We start from the raw sequence: 12,729 nt of genomic DNA, 5'->3' as shown, positions 1-12,729 counted from the left end.
GTTTTTTTAATGTAATTGAGTTTACCAAAATCTTAACTCTGTATTGCACATTACATTATAATAATTCATTTCTATAATCTCAATTGAATTAGACACAGCACACCTTAGTGTATAAAGAGCTGCAATTGGAGCCAGGAAGAAGTGAGTTCAAAATCTAGTCTCTGACTAGATATTGACTGTGTAATCCTAAGTAAAGCAACTTACATTGCCTCTAGGCAAGACTCAAGTTATATATTGTTGAACAGTTGGCTTCATCAGTGAAGGGAAGGTTTCCTTATCAAGAGGTCCCTTCATCAATGAAGGTCTGAAGCAAATGTTTATGCATCAATAGATCAATACATATGCTTAAATTCTAATAGACTTGGGATGGAAAATGTCATCTGTATTCAAAGAAAAAACTATAAAGACTGAATGTGAATTGAAGCATAGTATGTTCATCTCTTGTTATTGTTTGTTTACTTGTGTTTTTTTTTTCTTTCTTGTGTTTTTTTTCCCCCTTTTGAGCTGATTCTTTTTACACAACAAGACAAAAATGGAAATATCAAAGAGTTACACATATTTAACAAATATCAGATTGCTTGCTATCTGGGGAGGGAGAATACAAATTTTTATAAAAGTGAATGTTGAAATCTATCTTCATATGCATTTAGAAAAATAAAATACTACTATAATAACATCAAAGAAAAATATATATGTTTAATCTATATTGTACTTATCATAATATAGGTTGAATAAACAGCTTATCAGTGGCAACATGGCAAGACAATTATTACGTAGGCTTCAGAGTTTGGAAAACCTGGATTCGAGTCCTATCTGTCACACAAACTAGCTGTCACTGAACTCAGGCAATTACATAAAACTAAATTGCATCGTTGTTACACGTCATCATTGCTAGAGGAAGTTTGGTTACCAGGAATTTCTCAATATTGATAAAGTATGGGGACATTGATAGATATATACATGAAAGAATAAATTGATATGTAGATACAAATATCAGTCATTTAAACATAGCAGTAGTAGAAATGGTGACAAAGAAATGTCTATGACCAAACATAATACTTTTATTATATAAATATAAATAATGAATAATTTAATACTAAGAATAAGAAATGATTTGAATGAATGCTTTTGGAACAGAACATGCTCTTATTTTGGAACTTGGATTAAAAGCACTTTTTGATTTTGAGACTTTGTGTATAGGGTATCTTTATTTCATTATACTTAATAAATACTATACTTGATTAGATATATCTATAATCTAAATCTTTCTCATGAAAAAAGATGAAAACCACTCTTGTTTAAAATAGTTTTAGTTGTGAAAAATCTAGTCACTTTGAAACTGTGATTGCTATTTGCCTGCTTTTATGAATCTAATTCCTTGATTATGGCCCATGTTTTATAAATGTTGGTCTTGGCTTGTGTGTATTGTGTATATTGACCAGTAGTCATAGGTTTCAAACATGCCAAATATCATAACTAATTGTACATGGACATTGGTAGTTAGCATTATGTGAACCACATGGTACATGCATTGGCCCATAAGTACCCATAAGTAGTCCCTGCTCTTTTCTAAAAGAAAAAGATATATCACTCAGGCTTGTCTAATAGAATTTATTTCAATTCAATTAGTATATATTAATCATATGCTATGTGTCAGGCATTGAACTGGGAATATAAAAATAAAAACATAATGGTACTTGCATTCAAGGAGCTTTTATTTTATTAGAGAAAGTGACACATAAACAAATAAATACAAAACCTAGTAAATACGGAAAATAAATACAAACTGATCTGGGACAGGTTAAGAGTAGGTACTGACTAGGGAAACAGTAGATATATCCCTTAAGAAGTAGACCTTGAGCAGAACTATAAAGAGAGCTAAGGATTCCAGGAAGAGGAGGGGAAGATTTGAGAGTGGAGTTAAGAAAGAACATCAATACTATGAGTTCACTTTGAAATATATTGTATTTGAGATACTAGTACCAAGATATTAAGGTCAAATTGTAGAAATGACAGGTAGAAATGTATAGCTAGAACTCAGAAAGGAGTTTAATGTTTGATAGTTATTTGGGGGGAAATGGAGGAAAAGAGGAGGAGAAAAAAGAAAAAAAAATGATCTTTGAAACCAGAGATATAGATATGATTCCAAGGTAATAGTTAATAAAGTAGGACAGTGAAAATTCCCACATTTACAAATGGGGACAAAAACAAAACAGAGAAAGAAAATGAGATATAGTTATTGGAAAAGTAGAAGGAAAACATGGAACCTCAGAAAGATATTGACTTTTAAGACTCTCACATTATCAAATGACTAAGTCAGAATTTCATTCAAGCTCCCCCTAAAGTCAAATTCCACTGTTCTATTCATTAGATTGTAATTGTAGAAATGAAGCCTTGATTATTGTGCAACAAGAAAATGGTATTTACACACATGTATTGTATCTAGGTTATATTGTAACACATGTAAAATGTATGAGATTGCCTGTCATCGGGGGGAGGGAGTAGAGGGATGGGGGGGATAATTTGGAAAAATGAATACAAGGGATAATATTATAAATATATATATAATAAAAATTTAAAAAAAGAAGAAAGAAATGAAGCCTTGAGCTGAGTCTTAAAGGAAGCCAAAATGGGTTATAGGGTCAAAACAATGAGGCAGAAGTGAGGAGACAGAAAATTCCTGACTTGGGGAATAGCCATTCCAAAGACACAGAGAAAGGAGACAGATGGTAGTGTACAAAGACTTCCCTGGCTTAAACCAGAAGTAGGAGAGTACAGTTGAATCATAGAGGAGAGTAAAGTAAAAAATGTGAAAGACAGGAAAAGGCTAAATTATGAAAATTCTAATACAGTAGTGACTGTATGCTATTCACTGAGGGGAGGATGAGATAGTCAGATTTGCACTTAAAATATAAATTTATCTAACCCTGTTATTTACATAATATCATAGTATTTGTGATTCCTCTTTTATTTGTAAGTCTTATGGACTTTATCAATAATATGTTGGTAAATGTTTAATGACCAGCTTTACAAGAAAAACTCCTCAAAATACATTTAGGTCTAATCTGCATTATTAACATCTTCTCTATTACTTTCATAAGTTTAGACAGTTAACAAAACAATAAATCAAACCCTGATTTATAGCAGTTGTGATTTTCCAAGGTGAAAATGTTCATACTGAAAATGTAATACTCTATAGGGCTGGCTTTAGCTAGCTGTAATACAACTCTATTAACTGAAGAAAGAATAGAAAAGAATATAGTATTTTTCTTCTCTTCCCCTCCACTTAAACTCTGGACTAATCTCCAAGATAAATATTCTACAGAGAAAGTAGTCTTCTTATTGTGTAAGTCTTCTTATTCATTCACCAATTGCTTTGCTATATTTCCTATCCCAAGCACCTAACCAGTCATATTAATATAGCATACGAGAAAGATATGTCAGACATGGTACCAAGTGTTAGAAGTACAAATACAAGCCTTGCCTGCCTTCACTTAGTTTGGGAGACTGGGAGACAACCTACCTAGGGACATGAACAGAGACTAGGTAGGTGGTATTTTCAGCTATGACAATTGGACATTGAGACCTGGGCTCCAACACAATGAGACAATAACTGACCTATCAGAGTGGACAATTCATTAGGAGAGTCAACGTTATAGATAGGGATAAGCTAAAGGTGATGGTACAAGATTAGTTGGTGTGGTACCGTGTGGGCCTATGAAATAATGTGCAGGGTGAAGCCTAACATGATAATGAGTACTTACTTACTTAATGTTTATTTGAATAAATAATGAATAAATTTTGTAAATTTATATAATTTTGATTAACAATGGAAAGCATTAAGATAAACTGTGATTTCTCTGCCAGCTGTAAAACCCTTAATCTTTGAAGGATTCTGTAAATCAGAAGTATGATTTCATCACTTCTTATGATAAACTTAGAATTTTTTATGATAAACTGTTCTCTATGATAGTTAACACCAACTCTACAATTTATAGTCTTAATTTTCTGAGAGACTAAGAGAAATTAAGTGACTTCCTAAAAGTCTATATTTAGACCTTTGGTATGTCTAAGCAACAAAATATGAATTGAGTTCTTCCTCTTTCTAGACATTTCATTACGCTCTTTCTCTCTCTTTGATAGGTCTATAATCACTTTAGAAAAACTTTCTCTTTAAGTTACCACACTTTCTAAAAATGCATTATTAAATAATATTTACTCCTATGTAGTTTAAGTATTTAAATTTTTAAATTGAGTAGATGTGAGCCCAAATGTTTGTAGTTTCATTAATAATACAATTATATCAAATGCAATATAACCACAAATGTAGTGATATATATATATATATGTATATACATATATATTTAATAAATAGAAAGTTATTATGATAACTCATATATATTGATTAAAATTAAGGTGTGAATGTAATTATTTTCTTTTTGGTTCTTATGAAATAGGTTCATGAGAAGATACATATATCCAAGTATTGAAGTTGATAGCACCAGCATGAGAGGTACAATTGAAAGTGGTAAGTGAACAATAGTAGATAATAGATCTATTCTTTCCATATGTCTTTTAATTTGTTAAATCAAGAATTTACAAGCTCAAACTCAATGTGTAGCTATAAACTAATAGAAATGGTTTAAGTGTATAAATTGGAGAAATTAGATGTATTAATCTTAATCATGCCTCCTCTGTTAGGCATTTACAATTCTCAGTGGCCAACAATTTATATCTTAGATTTTTCATTGTCCTAATTAATCAAGCAGATTGTCACTCACTAAAGCCAACTCTGAATTCTCTAAGATTATGGGAAGAGAGTATCAAATATTATGCTATAAGCTCATGGTAGCCATTAATTTTAACCTCCTCTCTCATGAATAAATTTGTTATGATCAAGAAAACATGCTAAATTGCTAAAATCAAGCTATACTTCCTATTTCTGTAATAGTTGTCTTGCAAATTAATCATGTCCAACTCTTCATGACCTTCCTTCGAAAAAAATCACACTATGTACTGGTTGGCAATCTCTCATCCAAGTAGGCTCAATCATTCTTACATTTTAAAGTCAGCCATTATCAAATGCATCAGGATGATATGGCTACAGATGTCTCCTATAATAATAACTATTAATTTCCAAAGCACTTTCTCTTTTCTTCACAACACTATTGTCACTATTATGTAAATGAAAAAATATATTCATTTGAGTATTTTTCACAAGGTTAGAATCCAGTTCTCCTAACCACTTTTTTTCACTTGTAATGAATGAATGCATGCATAGGTAAATAAATGGGAAAAAACGCATATTAAATTCTTATTATTTGCCAGTCTTTTAGATAAAATAATAATATTTATGTGTATAATAATGTTAAGCAATATGAAATAATAATAATAATAATAATAAAAATTAAAACAATTCATTCCCTCAAGGAAAAAAACAAATTAGAGAGTGATGGACAGGGAGGGATATTTTGATTGTAGAAATCACAGGAACAAGAAGGGTTTTTATAGGAATTGGATTAATATGTCCTTCCTACTAATGGTAGTTTAATTTGATTGCTATTTCCAGAGCTAGAGATGGTCAAGGAAGGATTGAAAGGGTAAGTGATGATGTGCATATATCAGTGTAGGTATGGTTTACTATTACTAGTCAAAAGCCCAGGCCTTAATTGAATGATCTAGAGTTTGAGATTGGAAGTAAAATCAGAACAAGGAAACAAGTTAAGAAGATGATTACCATGAATTGTTTATAATAAATTCTTACCATAAAGTAGCCCAAAGGGGGAGCTATAAAACTTGGTCTCAGGTAGACTCTGGAGCATAACAGCATGACATATGGAGAGATGATTTTAGTTACAGAAGTTAATAAACTAATGAACTTGACTTAATTCCCCTCCAAAAGGGTGGGGGAATGACACTGAGGGCAAGAAGAAAAAAAACAAAAAAAGAAGGGGATGATACAGATAAATCATAAGCTGAATAACAATTAGCTACTCAAAACTAAAAATTTTAATGACATTTTTCCTAAATTTTTTATTCATTTATGATATTTTAAACAAAATTATAATTAGGATTCTGTATTATTGGAGGAAACATATAGATCTTTTAGTCCAACCCTCCATTTTACAGAATAGAAAATTAAGACCCAAATCAATTAAATAATTTACCTAGGGAAATTTCAAGTCTTAAATGGAAGAGATAGGACCCAAACCCAAATTTTTTGACTCCAAGTCCAGAAATTTTTCTATTGCATCATGGGAGGTAATTGATCCAGTGAAAATAAGAATGGTGGAAAGACACTGGACATGAAGTTAGTAAACTTGAATTTGATTTTTCTCTATAACACTGTGTAGCTTTTTGAGTACCATTGATCTTTTCTGTGTCTTTGTTTCCAATGTAAATTTCAAATAATAATAGAATGACCTTCTGTCACGAGGACATTGTGAAAAAAAGTCATTTATAAATCTTATTTCTCAATGTAAAAAATGTATGTAACTATTAATTCCTCAGCAAATATATAGTAAACAATTACTATGTATCCCACACTACATATTCATTCTAAATTTGAAGTGATTTCCCACAAGAATCTAAGAGGCAGATAGTATGAAACCATTTATGGTATCCTCACTTTTTTATATTAAAAGAAAGATCTCTTAAAATACAAATAGACCATCTTACTTTAATTTGTTTCTGAAAGAACAAGACTGAACTTCAAATCCATAGGATCATAGGATGATCAAGATCATGAAGAAACTGGGTCCCAGAGAGACTGAGTGACTCATCCAAGTATACCCAAATAATATGACATAATGAATAACAAGACATCTACTTTTACTACATTTACTACATTATCTTGTCTCTCAAAGTAAGTATAGCTTAAACTCCCAAAACACAAAATCAATAAGCATCATACCTGACATGCAGCCTAAAGTTATTTTTTAACACAGTAGTTAGCAAGTTATGTGTGTACTTTTGTGTTCATTGCTGATTGTGTACAATTTAAGAATTGTGCTCCATACATACATACACACACACACACACACACACACACACACACACACACACACATATATATATATATATATATATATATATATATATATATATATATATATATATACACACACATATACATATACTTGATATACTTGAGATTTTCCTTCTCAATTTATCTCTCTTCACAACTCTTATCCTCAAAATCTTAGTTAAGAATAGAGATATTGAACAAGATTATACAATGATCAATTCTGGTCAATGCAACGTTTTTCAACAATGATATGATTCAGGCCAGTTCCAAAGGTCTTCTGATGAAGAGAGCCATCTGCATGTAGAGAGAGGACTGTCAGAACTGAGAGTGAATCACAACATAGTATTTTCATTCTTTTTGTTGTTGTTGGCTTGCATTTTGTTTTCTTTCTCATTTTTTCCCTTTTGATCTGACTTTTCATGTGCAGCATGATAATTGCGGAGCTATGTATAGAGGAATGACACCTCTTTTGATTCAATTCAAGAATAATTTATTAATCATCTACCAGGTATAACAACTAAAGTTTCCCATCTGTACATCAAGATCATTCAAGATTATTTAAAAATTAAAATAATTTTAAAAGCATTGAAAATCACACTTTGATCAGAATAATAAAGTGAAACAAAATAGCAAGACAAACTTGCCAGGAATGTTTATGGCTCTAATGAAGGAGCTCTAGAACAGAGTAAAAATCAAAGAAGGAATTACTGTGAACAGTGAAATTTTCCAGATGCTTTTGTCAATAACATCATGATTCTTGCATTAAACCCATTATATCATTCAGATTTTCCTAGAAGAGATTTGTAATGATTTAAAAGTTCAAACTGAACATCCACATAGGAAACAACAAGAGGGTGAAGAATATCTATTGATTATATTATCAGATGAAGCTGGATAGATAACCTGTAGAGCTTTTCTATTGGAAAGTATATCTGGAAAATACGGTACAAATGTACATTTAGTTAGATCCAGAATTAAACAAATACAAGAAAGATAATAAAGAATAACTTGAATTATCTTTAAGAATCTGCAAAGCCCCTTAAATGATTTCATCTTTTTACTACTAAAATTCTCTTTACCAATATTATTGTATGACTTGAGAAATGGAGCATGATAGCTTCTGAAGAACTATTAATGAAACATATAGGACTGTAGTCTTCAATGTATAACTATTGAGGAGCTTCAAAGTAGAAAATAAGTAATAGATATCATTAAGGGGAAAAATAACAGCCAGATGATAGGTTAGTAACATGGCTAAGCTGAAGGATAATAGGTACACAACTTGAGTGCTTCACTGAAATCCTTCTTATATTAAAACATAGCAAAGAAGGCATCCATGTTGTTAAATGACCTGCCTCTGGACAGCCCATAGAAATACATGGGCAAGAGTTGGGCCAAATGGACAGATATAAGGAGAGTGCCATCCCCATAATTGGAGAGAATATCAGCAAAACTGCAGATTCATTTGAGTGTCGAGTACAGTGTTAAGCACTAGTGATACAAAGAAAAAGATGAAACTATTCCTGCCCTCAAGAAGCTTATTTTGTATTAGGAAGAGCATGAACACAACTAGGCAAATACAAATTATTTTGGATAGAGGAGAATGGGTTCTAAAATTTTCTAAGATCTCTTAGAAAATGGGCCTTGAATGATGCCTAAAAGGAAACTAAGGAGATATACAGCAGAGAGAAACCATTTTTTTTATGTTTAAGATTTTTTTAAATTAATTTTATAATTATAAATTTTGACAGTACATATGCATGAGTAAATTTTTTTTATAACATTATCCCTTGTATTCATTTTTCCAAATTTTCCCCTCCCTCCCTCTACTCCCTCCCCTAGATGACAGGAAATCTTATACATATTAAATGTGTTACAGTATAACCTAGATACAATATATGTGTGTAAATCCACTTTTTTTGTTGCACGTTAAGAATTGGATTCTGAAGGTATAAGTAACCTGGATAAATAGACATATTATGCTTACTGATGGTCTTAAATATATGCTCCTGACTATTTTAAGGAATAGTCCATTTATTCCTAGACTCTCAAGTGTTTTTAGTAGGAATTGATGTTGGATTTTGTCAAATGCTTATTCTGCATTTGTTGAGATGATCATATGGTTTTTATTAGCTTGATTATGAATAGGGTCAATTATACTAATAGTTTTCCTAATATTAAACCAGCCCTGCATTCCTAGTATAAATCCTATTTGATCATAGTGTGTTATCCTGGAAATGATTTTCTGAAGTCTTTTTGCTAATATTTTATTTAAGATGTTAGCATCAATATTCATTAGGGAGATTAGTCTATAGTTTTCTTTCTCAGTTTTCAACCTACCTGGTTTAGGTATCAGTACCACATCTGTGTCATAAAAGGAGTTTGGTAGGATTCCTTCATCCCCTATTTTTTCAAATAGTTTATATAACACTGGGGCTAATTGTTCTTTAAATGTTTGGTAGAATTCAAATGTCAATCCATCTGGTCCTGGGGAATTTTTCCTGGATAGTTGATTAATAGCTTATTCTATTTCTTTTTCTGAAATGGGACTATTTAAGCCGTTTACCTCCTCCTCTGTTAATCTAAGAAGCCTATATTTTTGGAGGTAGTCATCCATTTCACTTAAGTTATCAAATTTATTGGCATAAAGTTGGGCAAAGTAACTCCTTATTATTTCTCTAATTTCCTCTTCATTGGTGGAAAGATCCCCCTTTTCATTATTAAGACTAGCAATTTGATTTTCCTCTTTCCTTTTTCTGATCAGATTTCCCAAATGCTTATCTATTTTATTGGCTTTTTCATAAAACCAACTCTTAGTTTTATTTATTAATTCAATAGTTTTTTTTACTTTCAATATTATTGATTTCTCCCTTTAATTTTAGTATTTCAAGCTTAGTTTTTGGTTGGGGGTTTTAATTTGGTCTTTTTCTAGCTTTTTAAGTTGCAGGCCCAATTCATTAACATTCTCTTTCTCTATTTTATTCAAGTAAGCCTCTAAAGATATAAAATTTCCCCTTATTACCACTTTAGCTGCATCCCACAAATTTTGGTCTGATGTGTCATCATTGTCATTATCTTGGGTTAAATTATTAATTGTTTCTATAATTTTCTGTTTCATTCATTCTTTAAAATGAGATTATTTAGTTTCCAATTATTTTTGGTCTATTTACCCCTATTTACTCCTTATTGAATGTAGTTTTTATTGCATTTTGATCTGAGAAGAAGGCATTTACTATTTTTGCCTTCCTGCATTTAATTTTGAGATCTTTCTGTCCCAATATATGATCAATTTTTGTATAGGTTCCATGAACTGCTGAGAAGAAAGTATATTCCTTTCTATCTCCATTCAGTTTTTCCAAAGATCTATCATACCTAGTTTTTCTAATGTTCTATTTACCTCTTTAATTTCTTTCTTATTTGTTTTGTGGTTTGATTTGTCTAAATCTGAGAGTGCAAGGCTGAGATCTCCCACTATTATAGTTTTACTGTCTATTTCTTCTTGCAACTCTCTTAACTTCTCCTTTAGGAAGTTAGTTGCTATACTACTTGGTGCATATATGTTTAGCATTGATATTACTTCATGTTTTATGCTACCATTTAACAAGATATAGTTTCCTTCCTTATCTCTTTTAATTAGATCAATTTTTATTTTTGCTTGATCTGAGATAAGGATGACTAACCCTGATTTTTTGGCTTCACATGAAGCATAATAGATTCTGCTCCAACCTTTTACCTTTACTCTGTATGTATCCCCATGTTTTAAGTGTGTTTCCTCTAAACAACATATTGTAGGGTTATGACTTTTGATCCAGTCTGCTATCCATCTCCGTTTGATGGGAGAGTTCATCCCATTCACATTTACAGTTAAAATTACTAATTCTGTATTTCCTGACATCATATTATCCCCTGATTTTACTTTCTTTCCCTTGTCCCCCTTTAACCCTTTCCCCTGTATTGAAGATATGGACCCTACTTGTGATGCACAGCCCTCCCTTTTCAGTATCCCTTCCCCCTCCTTTTAAGTCCATTCCCCTTTCCTGTACGCTTCCCTTATTCCCCTTTTCCTTTTCCTTTTCCCTCTTCCCCCCTTATAATGAGGTGATAGAGAATTCTCTGAAAAACAAATATGTCAATTATTTACTATTTGAGTCTACTCTGATGAGAGTAAGATTCACAGAATGTTTATCCCCCTCTCTAAATTCCCTCAGATGTTGTAGACTTTCTATGCCTCTTCTTTCCCCTTTTTCTGATACTGTCCCCTTCCCTTTACTACTTCCCTTTTTTATGTTATATCAGTAAAATCAAATTATCCATGTGGACTTTCTGTATATCTACACAGAGATACACTTCTCAAGAGTTCTTTTTACCTTTTTTTGCTTCTCTTCAGTCTTGTGGATGTAGATCAAATTTTTTGTTTAAGTCTGGTTTTTTTCTTAGAAACAAATGGAATTCCTCTGTTTCATTAAATGACCATCTTCTTCCATGGAAGAAAATGCTAAACTTAGCTGGGTAGTTTATTATTGGTTGCAATCCTTGTTATTTTGCCTTTCGGAATATCAGGTTCCAGGCCCTTTCGATCCTTTAATGTGGAGGCAGCCAGATCTTGTGTTACCCTTATTGTGGCAAATTGATATTTGAATTGCTTTTTTTTCCTAGCTTGCAATATTTTTTTCCTTAATTTGGTTGTTCTGCAGCTTAGCCACTATGTTCCGTGGAGTTCTTTTTTTATGGTCTTTTTCAGAGTGTTCGATGAATTCTTTCAACACTTATTTTCCCTTCTGTTTCTCTTATCTCTGGACAGTTCTCTTTGATGATTTCCTGTAAAATAGAATCTAGGCTCTTCTTTTTCATCATAATTTTCAGGAAGTCCAATGATCCTCAGCTTATCTCTCCTGAATCTATTTTCCAGATCTATAGATTTTCCCAGTAAAATTTGACATTATTCTCCAGCTTTTCACCATTTTTGTTTTGTTTGACTGATTCTTGGTTTCTCAATGAATCATTCATTTCTATTTGTTCAGTCCTGGTTTTTAATGAGTTATTTTCTTCATTCACATTTTTAGTTCTTTTTGTATATGTCCAATTCAGTTTTTAAATGAATTATTTTGCTCTGTTGAATTTTTTTCCATTTCACTATTTTTTTTTATTTTTAGTGAGTTATTTTCTTTTTCCAAATCATTAATGGGAGAAATCCACTGTCTCAGGTGCTGAGCTCTGCACTATGTGGATTAGAGGCTACCCCAGGCTGTGTCTCTCACTGTTCAGGTTCTTAACTGTCCCAAGGAGAAACCCTGGACAGCAGAAGGTGGCTGCACAGCTGTGCCAAGATTGTTTGGTCACTTCTGGATTGGGGTGACTAGATTTTCTGGCTTTATATTTTAAAGTGTCTTGATTTTTCTTCTGATCTGCTGTTTTATAAGCAGAGTAGAGCTATCAGCCTGTGCCAGATTCCACTATCTCAGTGGCTTCTCTGATCCCAGAGTTCTCCCCAGCCTATTAGGCACAATGTGCTAGCACCTAGTCCAACCCTGTCTGTGCTGATCTTTTTTTTTTTTTTTTTCCTCCCTTTGGAACCGACCTTTTCTGTTGAAATTCCAGATTGTCTTCAGCTGGTAAATTGTGCTTCTAATCCTTGTGGTTTTTATCAGTCCCGCGTTGTTTTTGAGGCTGATTTAATTAGTTGGTATTGAGGGAAGAAGGGA

The 12,729-nt window shown here is 32.1% G+C and overlaps 1 protein-coding gene across 22 annotated transcripts in view; it reads left to right on the top strand.

Moving 5' to 3' along the window:
* The window catches only part of LINGO2 (leucine rich repeat and Ig domain containing 2), a 1,288,153-nt gene that overhangs the window by 663,825 nt on the left and 611,599 nt on the right, over window positions 1–12,729 (top strand). For all 22 annotated transcript variants that reach the window (XR_012484577.1, XR_012484578.1, XR_012484580.1 and 19 more), the window contains one exon: window positions 4,458–4,528. The gene's annotated coding sequence lies outside the window, so the exon portion shown is untranslated. The remainder of the gene's footprint in view (window positions 1–4,457; window positions 4,529–12,729) is intronic.

This window comes from Sminthopsis crassicaudata, chromosome 1, assembly GCF_048593235.1.
Source record: "Sminthopsis crassicaudata isolate SCR6 chromosome 1, ASM4859323v1, whole genome shotgun sequence".
Classification (NCBI taxonomy): Eukaryota; Metazoa; Chordata; class Mammalia; order Dasyuromorphia; family Dasyuridae; genus Sminthopsis; species Sminthopsis crassicaudata.
This window is presented reverse-complemented; position numbering and strand designations above follow the sequence as displayed.